At 37.8% G+C, this 13640-nt stretch overlaps 1 protein-coding gene across 7 annotated transcripts in view; it reads right to left on the bottom strand.

Annotated features, from left to right (window-relative positions):
* LOC150101398 (protein phosphatase 1 regulatory subunit 36) overlaps positions 1-12415 on the bottom strand; it is a 237822-nt gene extending 225407 nt beyond the window's left edge. For 5 of the 7 annotated variants that reach the window (XM_090400614.1, XM_090400617.1, XM_090400618.1 and 2 more), the window contains exon 1: positions 11895-12415. The gene's annotated coding sequence lies outside the window, so the exon portion shown is untranslated. Of the gene's footprint in view, positions 1-9496; positions 9516-11894 lie in introns of those variants that run through there. The other 2 variants (XM_090400621.1, XM_090400615.1) reach the window with 2 other exon arrangements.
* Between the last annotated feature and the right edge of the window lie 1225 nt (positions 12416-13640).

The raw sequence follows: 13640 nt of genomic DNA, 5'->3' as shown, positions 1-13640 counted from the left end.
GGCTGCTGTTCTAAGAGTTGAGGCATTACAACCCTAAGTTGTGCCTGTGACTTGTTTATGATGTTGTTCCTGGAAGACATCTTTAACTTAGTTTTTTCCAAATGTTGTGCATATTAAATAACGTTTGCTAGTTCTTCTGACATCTGTCACAAGAACTAGCACATGAAGAACATCTCTGGAGACTAATGATTTGGAAGCACCATTCTAATTTAGAAGCATCTAATCCTATGGCTATAAATATACAACCATAGGATTAGATTAGATATCAGCCCATGCATTATGAGAATATGCAAAGAAATTGACATTGCCTCTGACCAGGCTGTTTAACTTAAGCCATGACTCTGGTAAAGTCCCAAGGGAATGTAAGGACAGAATCATTCTATTACATAAAGGAAGCTCCAAGACAGGGTAACAAATTATAAACCAATTAGTAGTGATAACAAACGTATTGGAGAGGTTGATCAAGAACAAAATTCAAGAGTTGGTGGATAAGAATATGATACTCTATGGAGGAGGGAGTAGCATGGCTATGTGATAGATAGCGATGCCATAGCAATTTATTAATTTATTATTATTATTCAGGCCTCCATGGAGTCAAAAGACTCATCGTGGGAGGTCCTTCCTATGAACATGAAGTCTGTCAAGACTCATCGAGGGGGAGGTCCCCCCCCCTAAGAAACACAAAGTCTATCATACCACTCCTTAATCTCAGTGACCGTTCTCGCTCTCACCACTCCATCAGGCAATGCATTCCACGGTTCAACCACCCTCCATGCAAAGAAACCACTCCTCACCCTCTTGCTTACAGTTTCCTTTCGTAACTTCCAGGGATGGCCTCTTGTCATCACTCCTTCCCACTGTTCAACCAAGCGAAAGAACTCCCCAGTGTCAACCCTGTAACCACCTCTCAACAGTTTAAAAGTCTTAATCATATCACCTCTCCTTCTTCTATCCACCAAACTCTGCAGTCCGCATTCCCTCAGCCAATCCTCATAACCAAAATTGTACAGTCCTGAAACCATCTTTGTCATCCGTCTTTGTACCCTTTCCACAGTTAATTTATCCCCTTCAAATCCTGGGGATCAAATCTGAGAACAATAGTCTAAGTGTGGTCTGATCAGAGACTTATACAACGGAATGATAACCCTTTTATCTCTGCAGGTGTCAGTGTCCTTCTCATAATTGCAGCAATCCTCTGTGTTACCTTCACCACCTTTGCAATATGTCCCCTAAATTTCAGGTTTCTATCAATCATCAACCCAAGATCTCTTGTCTCCCCTACTTCCTCCAGTATAACTCCTCCCATAGAGTATGCAGCATCCCATCGATGTTTCCCAAACCTCAAGACCTTACATTTTGCTGCATTACACTGACACCACATTCATTTGCCCATCTATCTAGCTTATTCAAATCCTCTTGCAGGTCTACCACTTCTGCACTATTACTAATAATCCTTCCCAACTTCGCATCATCCGCAAATAACTGAATATCCCCTTGCAATCCACTGGCAATGTCATTGATATAAAGGTTAAACAATATAGGCCCTAGTACTGAGCTCTGTGGGACCCCACTTGTAACCCTCTGCCTTCTTGAAACTGCTCCACCATACACAACTCTCTGATACCTATCAAACAGCCAATCCTGAATCCAGTTGACCAATCTGACATCCAGACCCATGTACGGCAACTTAAATATCAGCTTATCATGTGGCACCCTGTCAAATGCCATCGCTAAGTCTAAGAAATGTATATGCATTTCCCTCATCTAATGTTCTTGTCACTTTATTATAAAAGGCTAGCATATTGCTAAAACAAGAGCACCCTTTCACAAATCCATGTTGACTCTCACAGATAACATTACCCTCATCTGCCCAATGTTGTATATGGTCCCTCACTACTTTCTCCAAGATCTTAACAACTACTGAAGACACACAAACTGGCCTATAATTAGACACTTCCAGTCTGTTACCACCCTTATGCAATGGCACTATCTTACCTTTCTTCCATTCCCTGGGCACCTTTATTGCAGCCAGACTTTCATTGAAAAACCAGGTTAAAGGCACTGTCAGTTCCCTAGAACATTCTCTCAAAGCTCATGGTGAAATACCCTCCAGTCCCAAAGCTTTACTGACATCCAGAGTACTCAGTAACTGAAACACACTCTCCTCCTCTACCACTAAACCTCAAACCTGCCCTATCCCTCTAGCATTAAAATTGACTCCTCCAGGATGAAATACTCCAATAAAGTGTTCATTGAACAATTCCACTATGTCCTCTGCATCAGTCACTCTATTCCCATTTTTATCTCACAATATCATTCTTCCACAGTCATTTCTCCTCCTACTGGCCACATAGCTAAAAAATTCCCTAGGATTTTCTTTGGATCTTAGGGCCAATCTCCCATCATATTCCAGTTTCGCCTTCCTTACCATACTAGTCGCTCTTCTAGCCTGTGTCTTATATTCTTCATGCATCTTCTCTTCACCTGTCTCCTTATATCTCTTCCATAGCCTCTTTTTCGCATGCAATTCTTGTTTAATATTGTTTGTCATCCACTTTACTCCAAATTGTGTCCTCTTCTTCACTTGTGGTATACAACTTACCATTGTTGCTAACAAATATTCTTTCACAATTTCCCATGCACCAATGATATCCCAGCCTTCCAATTTCTCCCTCCATGAAACTTCCTGAAGTTAACGTCTAAGACTATTATAATCACCTGCTTTATAATTCCACATAAGTTCCTGTCTCTTTGATACTCCTGCATGTCTATTCATTTTCCAAGTCAAACCATATGGTCACTCTCTCCAAACTGGTGGGAGTGATGTCATCTCAGTTATTATCAACTCTTCAGATGCTATAACCAAATCCAAACCTCTTGTTCCCTCTGTTACATGTTGCCTAAGACATTTGTCCCTCAAGAATTCTAGAAATTCCATTCCCCTTTTGCTACATGCATCTTTCTCTCTCCAATTTATTCTACTGTAGTTAAAATCTCCCATAACAATCATTCTTCTTGCACTTGCCAAACTTAACTGTCTAAACATCTCCTGGTCCCCATCCTCTGTGCTCTTGGGTCTGTAGCAACACCCCACTAAATATCCTGTCTTGCCCACCTCTACCTCATACCATATGCTACCAAAATCATTTGTCTCACTGCTTTCCAAAGCCTCCACTCTTAGAGGACATAGGTCGTCACTTATCATAAGCAGTACCCCACCACCACGCTTTCCCCTCCTATCTTGCCAAAAAATGCTGCACCCAGTGACTTCTATTCCTGTTATTATATCCTCTTCTGTCAACCATGTCTCAGTGATCCCAATAATTTTTGGCCAGGCTGATGCCTATCTGCACCACCAATTCCTCTCCCTTATTCCGGATGCTCCTGGCATTAGTATAAAGCATATAAATGTCACTGTTTCTATACCCAGCATTATCCCCTCTAGACTCCACTGGGCTCAGTGTTACCTGATGTCATCTCCCTTCTCCTAAGTGTCCATTCCCACAAGAGGCCACCCCTGCTATCATCCTCCCTGGGACAAACTGACTCGTTCAGAACAGCAATCTCTCCAGATGCCTACATCCTTCCTCGTTCAAATGTAAGCGGTCTCTCGCATACAATTCCTCTCTTTCCTCAAACGCACTCCAAGCATCCACATATACCAGTCCTCTCTTGTCACACATTCTAGCTATTATGTCATTCAATATTACTACTCTTCTGCTCAGCTCATCATTATCGTACCTAGGCAACACACACACACACACACACACACACACACACACACACACACACTGTTTTTCCTCTCTCTGTCTTCTTCTGTACAGCCTCAAGCAAAAATAACATAAATAGCTGAGGTGAACAAAGGGAATGGCTATATAGTGATACTGCTGGATTTTGGAATGAGTGTTTTTTGACAAGATACCACATGTACCCCTTACACAAATTGGAGCAACTGAATATGAACTGACTAACAAAGAGATACCAAAGAGTAGTATATGGAGGAGTAAAATCCAGAAGAAGGCAGGTGACTAGGGATCTGACACAAGGCTCTGTGCTTGGATCTCTGCTATTTAATTTCTATATTGGTGATATAAGAAATTATTTGAAGGGAAAAACAGAGGTGTTTGCTGATGATGCAAAACTGAATAGTATAATAGTTAATCCAGTCAATGTAGAGAACTTGCAGAATGAATGAAATAAGTAAACTGCTTTCTACTATATAAATGGAATTGCACTCCAGAAAACTGATGCAACCAGGGATATGGGGAAGAGGGAATAAAGAGTCAAATTTTTGATGGCATATTGCAAAAATGGCCACATGAGCTCAAAAGATAACCTGATTACTGAAGAACACTCTAACATGTAGAGATAAGGAAGTTATTCCCCTTTATGAGGCTCTGATATGGTAGCATCTGGATTATGTACAGGTCTAGTCATGTGGGTTTCTTGGGAATGAGGTGGTAGTGGAGAGGATTCAGAGGTGAGTGATCTTTGAAATACTCTCTATGAGATAGATGAAGACTCTGTGGATTGCAGAAGCTGGCTGATAGGTAGAAAATAGGAGGTATGATAGAAACATTTAAATTGCTAAAAGGTTTTTTTTTTATTTGATTTTTTTATGGCACAAAGGCATCAAAGGTCATACTGCACCAGAATACAGCTCACAGCAGTACATATGGTAACTGGTTAGTAAGACAATCACAAACATCCATGCCCTTGGTGGGATTCGAACCCACAGACTCTTGGCTGAAGAGCAGATATACTAACCACTTGGCCAACCAAGCCAGCTTGGTAAAAGGATTTTAAAGGATTACGCAGAGGAAATTTTCAGCACTTGGCTTGAAGGATTTAGTTCAAACAAGGAGGCATCTCTGGAAAGAGATTGGCTTAGTAAAGGCTTTAAGATTAAAATTTCCACTTGGAACAAATATGACAGGTATTGCATGGATAGTGTGAGCCTCCTACGATGACTCTGGACTCCATGAAGATTCCTTTGCAATAATTTTAGCAATGTGGCCAGTAGAAGGAGAAATGATTGTGGAAGAATGACATTGCGGGATAAAAATGGGAACAGAGTGACTGATGCAGAAGACATAGTAGAATTGTTCAATGAACACTTTATTGCAGTATTTCATCCTGGAGGAGTAAATTTTAATACTAGAGGAATAGGGCAGGTTCAAGGTTTACGGTTGCAGGAGGAGAGTGTGTTCCAAATATTGAGTACTCTGGATGTCAGTAAAGCTGTGGGACTGGATGGTATTTCACCACAAGGTTTGAGAGAATGTGCTAAAGAAATGACAGCTCCTTTGACCTGACTTTTCAATGCAAGTGTGGCTACAGGAAAGGTGCCCAGGGAATGGAAGGAAGGTAAGATAGTGCGATTGCATAAGGGTGGTAGCAGACTGGAAGTGTGTAATTATAAGCCAGTTTTTGTGTGTCATCAGTAGTTGTTAAAATCTTGGAGAAATTAGTGAGGGACTGTATATAGCATTGGGCAGATGAGGGTAATATTATCTGTGAGAGTCAACATGGATTTGTTAAGAGGTGGTCTTGCTATAGTAATATGCTAGCCTTTTATAATAAAGTTACAAGAGCAGTGATTGATGAGGGAAAGGCATATACTGCCATTTTCTTGGATTTAGCAAAGGCATTTGACAGGGTACCACATGATAAGTTAATATTTAAGTTGCAGCACATGGGTTTGGATGTCAGGTTGGTCAACTGGATTCAGGATTGGCTGTCCAATAGGTATCAGAGAGTTGTGTATGGTTGGAGCAGTTTCAAGGAGGAAGAAGGTTACAAGTGGGTTCCCACAGGGCTCAGTACTGGGACCTATATTGTTTAACCTTTATATCAATGATGCTGTTAGTAAGCTGCAGGGGGATATTCAGTTGTTTGTGGATGATGTGAAGCTGGGAAAGGTTATTAGTAATAGTACAGATGTAGTAGCCCTGCTAGAGGATTTGAATAAACTAGACAGATGGGCAAATGAATTGGGGTATCGGTTTAATGCAGCAAAATGTAAGGTCTTGAGGTTTGGGACACTTTATACTCTATTGGAGAGTTGTAGTGGAGGAAGTAGGGGAGACAAGAGATTTGGGATTGATGATTGATAGAAACCTGAAATTCAGGGGACATATTGCAAAGGTGGTGAAGGTAACACAGAGGATTGCTGCAATACTGAGAAGGACGTTGACCGGCAGAGATAAGAGTTATCACTCAGTTGTATAAGACCCTGATCAGACCACACTTAGACTACTGTTCTCAAATTTTTTGATTTGAAGGGGATAAATTAACTGTGGAAAGGGTACAGGGGCAGATGGTTTCAGGACTGTACAATGTTAGTTATGAGGATCGGCTGAGGGAATGAGGACTGCAGAGTTTGGTACATAGAAGAAGGAGAGGTGATATGATTGAGACTTTAAACTGTTGAGAGGTGGTTACAGGGTTGACATTGGGGAGTTCTTTCGCTTGGTTGAACAGCGGGAAGGAGTGATGACAAGGGGCCATCCCTGGAAGTTACGAAAAAAGAAGCTGTGAGAAAGGGGATGAGGAGTGGTTTCTTTGCATGGAGGATGGTTGAACCATGGAATGAATTGCCTGATAGAGTGGTGAGAGCAAGACCGGTCAATGAGTTCAAGGGGTCGTATGATACACTTTGTGTTTCCTAGGAAGGACCTCTCACGATAAGTCTTTTGACTCCATGGAGGCCTGAATAATAATAATAATGATATGTGTACAAATGCGATCTTGCAAACAAAAAGAATCAAAATGTGCAATTGTGAAAACAAATGTTGTTCAGATTAGAGATGAAAATGGACAACACTAAGACTGGAACTATGACCATGTACATTTTAGAAATGAATCATAATGGTTTGGGGAAATTTGTCTTATTTGACATGTAATCTATTTCTTTGTTCAAATTATTCACTGTTGATACGTAAGGTAAACTGAAATTTGGGAAGGCAATAGAATATACAATGAATTCTTTTGCTAAGCCACACACAAGGCTTAGCACCTTAACACCCATCTCTCGGGGAAACTGCAACATCAGCAAGATAATTTACTGACTGGCCTAGAAATTCTTAAGACACTATCATTAGGTTCAATTCCAGTATACTATTCTAGCCACCAGTCCACAGAATAACTGTTTTAACACTAATGCTCAAAATGATGAAATATTGGGTTGTTTCTATGAGGTCCAGCAAATCTCTGAAAATACCACTCAAGTATATGCTGGAAGAAATGGGGAAAAATTAAACTAAGCCTTTATTCTAGTGCTCAAACATAGTTTCTGGCCACTTCAAGCCTGTCCAATAATCAAAATGGTGAGATTATATGGGGAAAAAACTCATCCACAACCCAGCAACTATCAACATAAAAGATTTGACGTTTCCTCTGAGCAGTGAAATATCACATTTTTGCCCTTGTGTACGCAGATTCGTACGTGGTCTGTTTTCACTAATATGATGATCAGTGGCAGCTCGTGGCTTGAATTCATAGGGGTGCTGCAACTTTTGAAATATACATACACACTGTAAGTACAGTGTATACGTGTTTGGATAAAATATCAAAATTATGGTAAAAAATTTTTAAAAAATTAAGCATGAAAAAATATTGTTTATTATCGATAAAATTATAGTTTGGTATAATTCAAAATTACTTAAAAATAAAATATATTCTTCTTGTTTTGTTTCATGAAAAAATATTGTTTATTATTGATAAAATTATAGTTTAGTATAATTCGAAATTACTTAAAAATAAAATCCATTCCTTTAATTAGAATTAAAGGAATGAATTTACAATTTTTGGACATTACAATTAAATCCTTTAATTGTAATATCCAAATATTTAAAGAGATGGAGTAAACACAATAAGCACTACGAACACTCTACTACTGATGCAAACTGCATATAAACAACAGTGGAACTGCATGACGGACAGTGCTGCATTACACTAATAGCATCTCACTATGACGTGCATATGCTTGCACGCATAGCAATATGACACTGTGGTAAACACAGTGCTGCTAGCGTCCTTCACCCTCCTAAGTGCTACAAGATGGATTTTTATTATTTTTATACAAAATAAGAGAATTGTATAGGATTGTTGATGATAAAATTAAATATTACAAGCAAATATAAATAAATTAATAAATATATTTATACATCGAGAAAAATTGGGGGGTGCTGCAGTTCCGCAGTGCCTATGTACAAGCTGCCCCTGATGATGATGCCAGTTGTGTGGAGGAGATATTATTATTATTTATTTATACGAACACTCAATTGAGTCAAAAGTCTCATCGCAGGAAATCCACTCTATTTGTTAACACAATACCTATCATGCATCTCTGTTGGGGTGCTCACAACCACCAATGGCAATGCATTCCACTCATTCACCACTCGTCAAGTAAAGAACCTAGTTCACACACTCATAAGCAACTTTCAAGTGTGACCCCTTGTTTTTCCCCTACTCCCCCATGTATTGAAAAAATTTCTTCTGTGACACCCTGAATCTATCTTCATAAGGAACATTCCACAGACCTGTCATCAGCTTGGTCACTCATCTCTGAATCCTCTCCACCACCTCCCAATCCCACAAGAAATGCAGCTGACCAAATCTGTGCACAGAAGTCAACAAGTGGCTGAATCATAGCTTTACAAAGATGGATAATATCCTAATCTTTATTTGTCAATGTGTTCTTCGACATCCAAGTAATCCTCTGAGCTATTTCGGCAACTCTTGCAATATGTCCTCTGAATTTCAAATCTCTATCAACCATCACCCCTCAAATCCCTAGCCTCATTAATTTCCTGTAAACTAGTACCATCAATATGATACAAAGTGTGTAATCTTTTCATCCCAAAGTGCATTACATTACATTTTACAACACTGAATTGATAACCAGTCCTTTGCCCACACTGCCAATTTATTTAAATCATAATGTAAGATATCTACATCACCTTAATCCACTATTATACTCCCAAGTTTTACATAATCAACAAACAACTGAATATCTCCCTTCAAATCTTCTGCTATATCATTAATGTACATGTCAAAGCCAAGGAACAGACTAAAGGCAATGAACATGTGTAGGCAGATGATTTCGTAGATGCAACTAGCTGGACTTTACTAAGGTTTAGCATGCTCACATTGAAATAACATGAACATTAGTTCCAACAGAATTTTGTACTTGCAAGGTTTAGCTCTAGTTAGGCACTGTGAATGATACATCCTTGACTATCTCAAGAACATCTAATGCCCCCTTTTTTTATGCGCAGCATGTAAGACAATTCAAAAAATAGATATTTGTTTACTTATCTCTGTTTTTTTATTTATTTAACTGAAAATTCAGAATATAATTTTGGTGGTGATTTCTTGGTGGGAGAAAAACTAATCTTCCTCTGAATCTACCATGTCTCAACAGTAGCATATCCAGAGGAATGAAACATCAATACGGTTACCTGTGAAAATGTATACAAGAGATTCAACTTACCATTATTATAGAATGGTCTATAAATGATCGTGTAATAGTGTCAACTCTTGGTACAGCAAACTCATTGGGACCACAGGAATAATTTGTTATAGCGAAGAGTTATCTATGACGAATTTCCTTTAGCATAGACTGTGCATATGGTACTTTGGTCCAATCTCTTCAGTAGTTTGTTACGCTAAGTGCGTTTGTTTTATATAATGGTGTTTGCTATAATGAGAGTCAGCTCTATGCATTGTGACATGTTGCTGGTTGCTTCCAATAAATGAATCTTAATGTTGGAGGCACCATCTGAGAATTAAAGACTAGCTTGTATTTCAGATTCTATACTTAAATGGTATAAAAAAAAAATTAATAAGGAGAAGAATGTAGGATACTTGGCTTGAGCAGGAGGCTGCAGAAAGTACAGCAGAGATGTGTTAAATACTGAGAGACAGAAATGTGGTAGCTATTAAAACCTATTCACAATACAACCTATTAAGAAGCAAATCATCAATCATAATGCATCACAAGGAGGGTGAATGTTGGAAGCAGCAGCGAATGTGAGTATGGTGATGGTCACAGAAATGGGAGGCCAGTGATGTAAAGGAAGTAACTGATTCTTCACAACTTTTGAAATATGCAATTTGAACTTCATGTCTCTGAACACCCATCATCACTAAATCTTGAAATGCAGTACACAGTATTATTAGAGTTCTACACTTCAAAGCACAACACCTGCATCGTCTCCATAACGCAACTGGAAGAACAATAACATGCCGTTTGACTAAAATGACCCAAATTTAATTATAGTCATGATGAGAGAAATCTTCTTGACCTTTTTTTCGACTGAAGACAAGTTAGCCAATCTCATACAGAAGCAGTGGTTATTTTTCTCCCTCAAACTCATGTTTTTCATTTTGCATATAGGTAAACTGACTAGAGAACACACATAATTAACAGATAGACAAGTAGACTATTCACCATCTACTTCCCACTATTAGTAGGAAGAATTCAGTCCTCACACTATTGCTAATCAAACTCTTACCCAACTTTGGGAAGAATATCTTTTTCTCTCCTCCCTTGTCACACAGTGAAAACTTTCCTCTATAACAATATCAAAAAATACTGTGAATAATTTATTGTTCTATCATATCCCCTCTTTTCTATGCCCTTTGACTAAAATGACCCAAATTTAATTGTTGTCATGATGAGAGAAATCTTCATGACTTTTTTTTTTTTTTAACTGAAATCAAGTTAGCCAATTATTGCATAAATAATTACAATGTATATGATATAAATTCTAGAGAAGTCCATATATATATATATACACACACACACACACAAAATGAAATGCAGGAATTGTTTCTTCTGTATGTATTAAGGGATGAAAAATAACTTTGACTTGATTTTTTTTAATTAAAGAATTTTTAATCATTTTACCAGATTTATTAGTGGAAAGCTATGAAGACTTTAATTATCATGAACCCATGGAAAACTTGAAGAACAGGCAGATGGTTAGATGCTTTATTTTCAGTAATTTCTAGGCAGCAGCAGAATATTTAAAGGAATGAATCCTAGTTTATTCTGAAAGCAGTTTATTTTAATATTAATATATTCTTCACTCCAGGAGGTGTTTGTATAATGATAATGATAATAACAATATATATATATATATATATATATATATATATATATATATATATATATATATATATATATATATATATATATTATTATTATTATTATTATAAGAACACCTCTTATTATTATTATCATTATACGAACACCTCCTGGAGTGAAGAATATATTAATATTAAAATAAACTGCTTTCAGAATATACTAGGATTCATTCCTCTAAACCAATGTTCTTAACGTGGGCAATTTGAATATTTTGGGGGGCAATTAGAAAATGATGTTGCATTCGTCACCTCATCACTGATACACTCAAAACACTCACCATTGTCGGCGAGGTGGGGGGGGGCATCAAAATCTTTGAGGTGATGAGGTGGGGCATGATCCAAAAAACGTTAGGGAATACTGCTCTAAACATTCTGCTGCTGCCTAGAAATTACTGGAGAAAAAAAAAGCATCTAATGCTACATATATCCTATTAACACCGAAAAGTAATCATAAATCAGAAACAGACAGACACGTATCATCATCGGCCTGTTCTTCAAGTTTTCCATGGGTTCATGATAATTAAAGTCTTCATAGCTTTCTACTAATAAAGCTGGTAAAATAATTACAAATTCTTTAATTAAAAAAAAAAATCGAATCAAAGTTATTTTTCATCCCTTAATACGTACAGAAGAAACAATTCCTGCATTTCATTGTGTGTGTATACTGTTTACAGTTTTGTAATTACACTGTTAGTAATAATATTTTAAATGTACTGTGCATCCAAACTAAATGTACCTACGTAACTATCCAAACCAGCTTTGATCCCTAGAAGTCAGGCTAATCAGTGCTGTCACTAAATTGGTGAAATGAAATCTCCAGTTACATACCATCACATTGCATGTAACAACAACAAAAAAAAAAAAGAAATAAATACTTTTAAGAATGTCCTGGATTGTCAAATAACTTATTTTAAAAAACGGTAAAAGCATTAATAAGAGCTCCTCATCCTTAGCGCAATTAAGGAAAAAAATGGACATTGCACGCCCTTCGATTAGAAGAGACCGAGTTCGATTCCATTCATGACGACAGGAATTTTTCTGATGAAGATAAGTTTACTGTATCATGGAGACAAATCAGCCTTAAAAAGAAATGCAATTTAGCCACAAAAATACTGTACAAAGTTTTTTTTTTTTTTTTCAATTGGTTGTTATGCAAACAAAGTTTGCGCATGAAACACATTCTGGCTAAGTTACTCGTGTATAGAAGTTTACGTCTTCACATAAATCGTATTTGTATCCCATAATGCAAAGTACACTCCTTTCTGACGTATGTAATATTATGCATGATACATCTATCTCGAATCCAGAGAATTTTATTACGAAGAGTTCCCGAAAAGTAAGGTAATACATTTTTTATCTCATGGTGAAAGGGGATGAAATAAAACACGCTGGACAGATAGACTGGTTAATAACGTTCAAAAATACCGCTATTGCAAAGTGGCACTACGGTCGCCTCACAACTAATTCCAGTTGCAAGATGGCGGATGATGTGCGGGTGTAGTTGAAAACAGGTGTCCGTAAATTTATTTGTTTTTCTGCAAGCAAAAGGGGGGGGGGGATGCTTCACGAAGTGATATTCATGTGAAAACTAGCTGCTGTATGGTGAAAAGGTGATGTGAAAGAATCAAGTGTGTTTTTGGTGCAATGAATTTTAAGTGGGCCGTGGCGAAATTGAGGATCGACATCGAGCAGGCAGGCCTTAATCGAGCAAGAGAGAAAACATTTCGCGTTAAGGACAAGTCTCAATCATATCACCCCCCTGTTTCTCCTGTTTGCTAGTGTCTGCAGGTTACAAATTCTCAATTTGTCTTCATAATCTATATTCCACAATACTGATATCATTTTTGACACTCTCCTTTGCATTCTATCCACTGTATCAGAATCGCAATGGAAACCAAGAGAACAGATGTCCGTTAAAAAAGTCCAAATGAGGTCTTATCAAGGCCTCCTAAAGAGGCAAAATGGCATCCTTATCTTTACACGTGAAAGTTTGTTTCAGCATTGCAATTATCTTTTGAGTTGTATTTGCAATCTTTGCTACATGGCCCTGAACTTCAACCTCCTATCTACTAACACTCCAAGATCACTAGCTTGATCAGTTTCTTCTAGCATAATCGCACCAATATAATAAAACATTGGATAGCGATTCACGCCAAAGTGCATGACTTTACATTTACTGCCATCCGTTTTCCAATGTCCACAACTCCAGCCCATTCAAATAATTCGGCAAGTATTGCCTATAAGCCACATTTCTGGTTACCCTCCTATCTTTCCATCATCAGCAAATAGCAGTACATTACATTTCAAATCCTTTCCAATGCTATTAATGTATAGATTTAATAACAATTGACCAAGAGCCGATCCTTGTGGTACACCACTGTTTATCTTAAATATTGCAGATTCACATCCCCTGTATACCACTTCTAGATATCTGTCAGTCAGAAATCATCTTATCCACGCTGATATTTTATAATCCAATCCAATAT

The sequence above is a fragment of the Typopeltis vanoorti genome, chromosome 11 (assembly GCF_054136105.1).
Source record: "Typopeltis vanoorti isolate ZY-2024b chromosome 11, IOZ_Tvanoo_1.0, whole genome shotgun sequence".
NCBI classification, from domain to species: Eukaryota; Metazoa; Arthropoda; class Arachnida; order Uropygi; family Thelyphonidae; genus Typopeltis; species Typopeltis vanoorti.
Note: the sequence above shows the minus strand (reverse complement) of the source record. Positions and strands in the feature narration are given on the sequence as shown.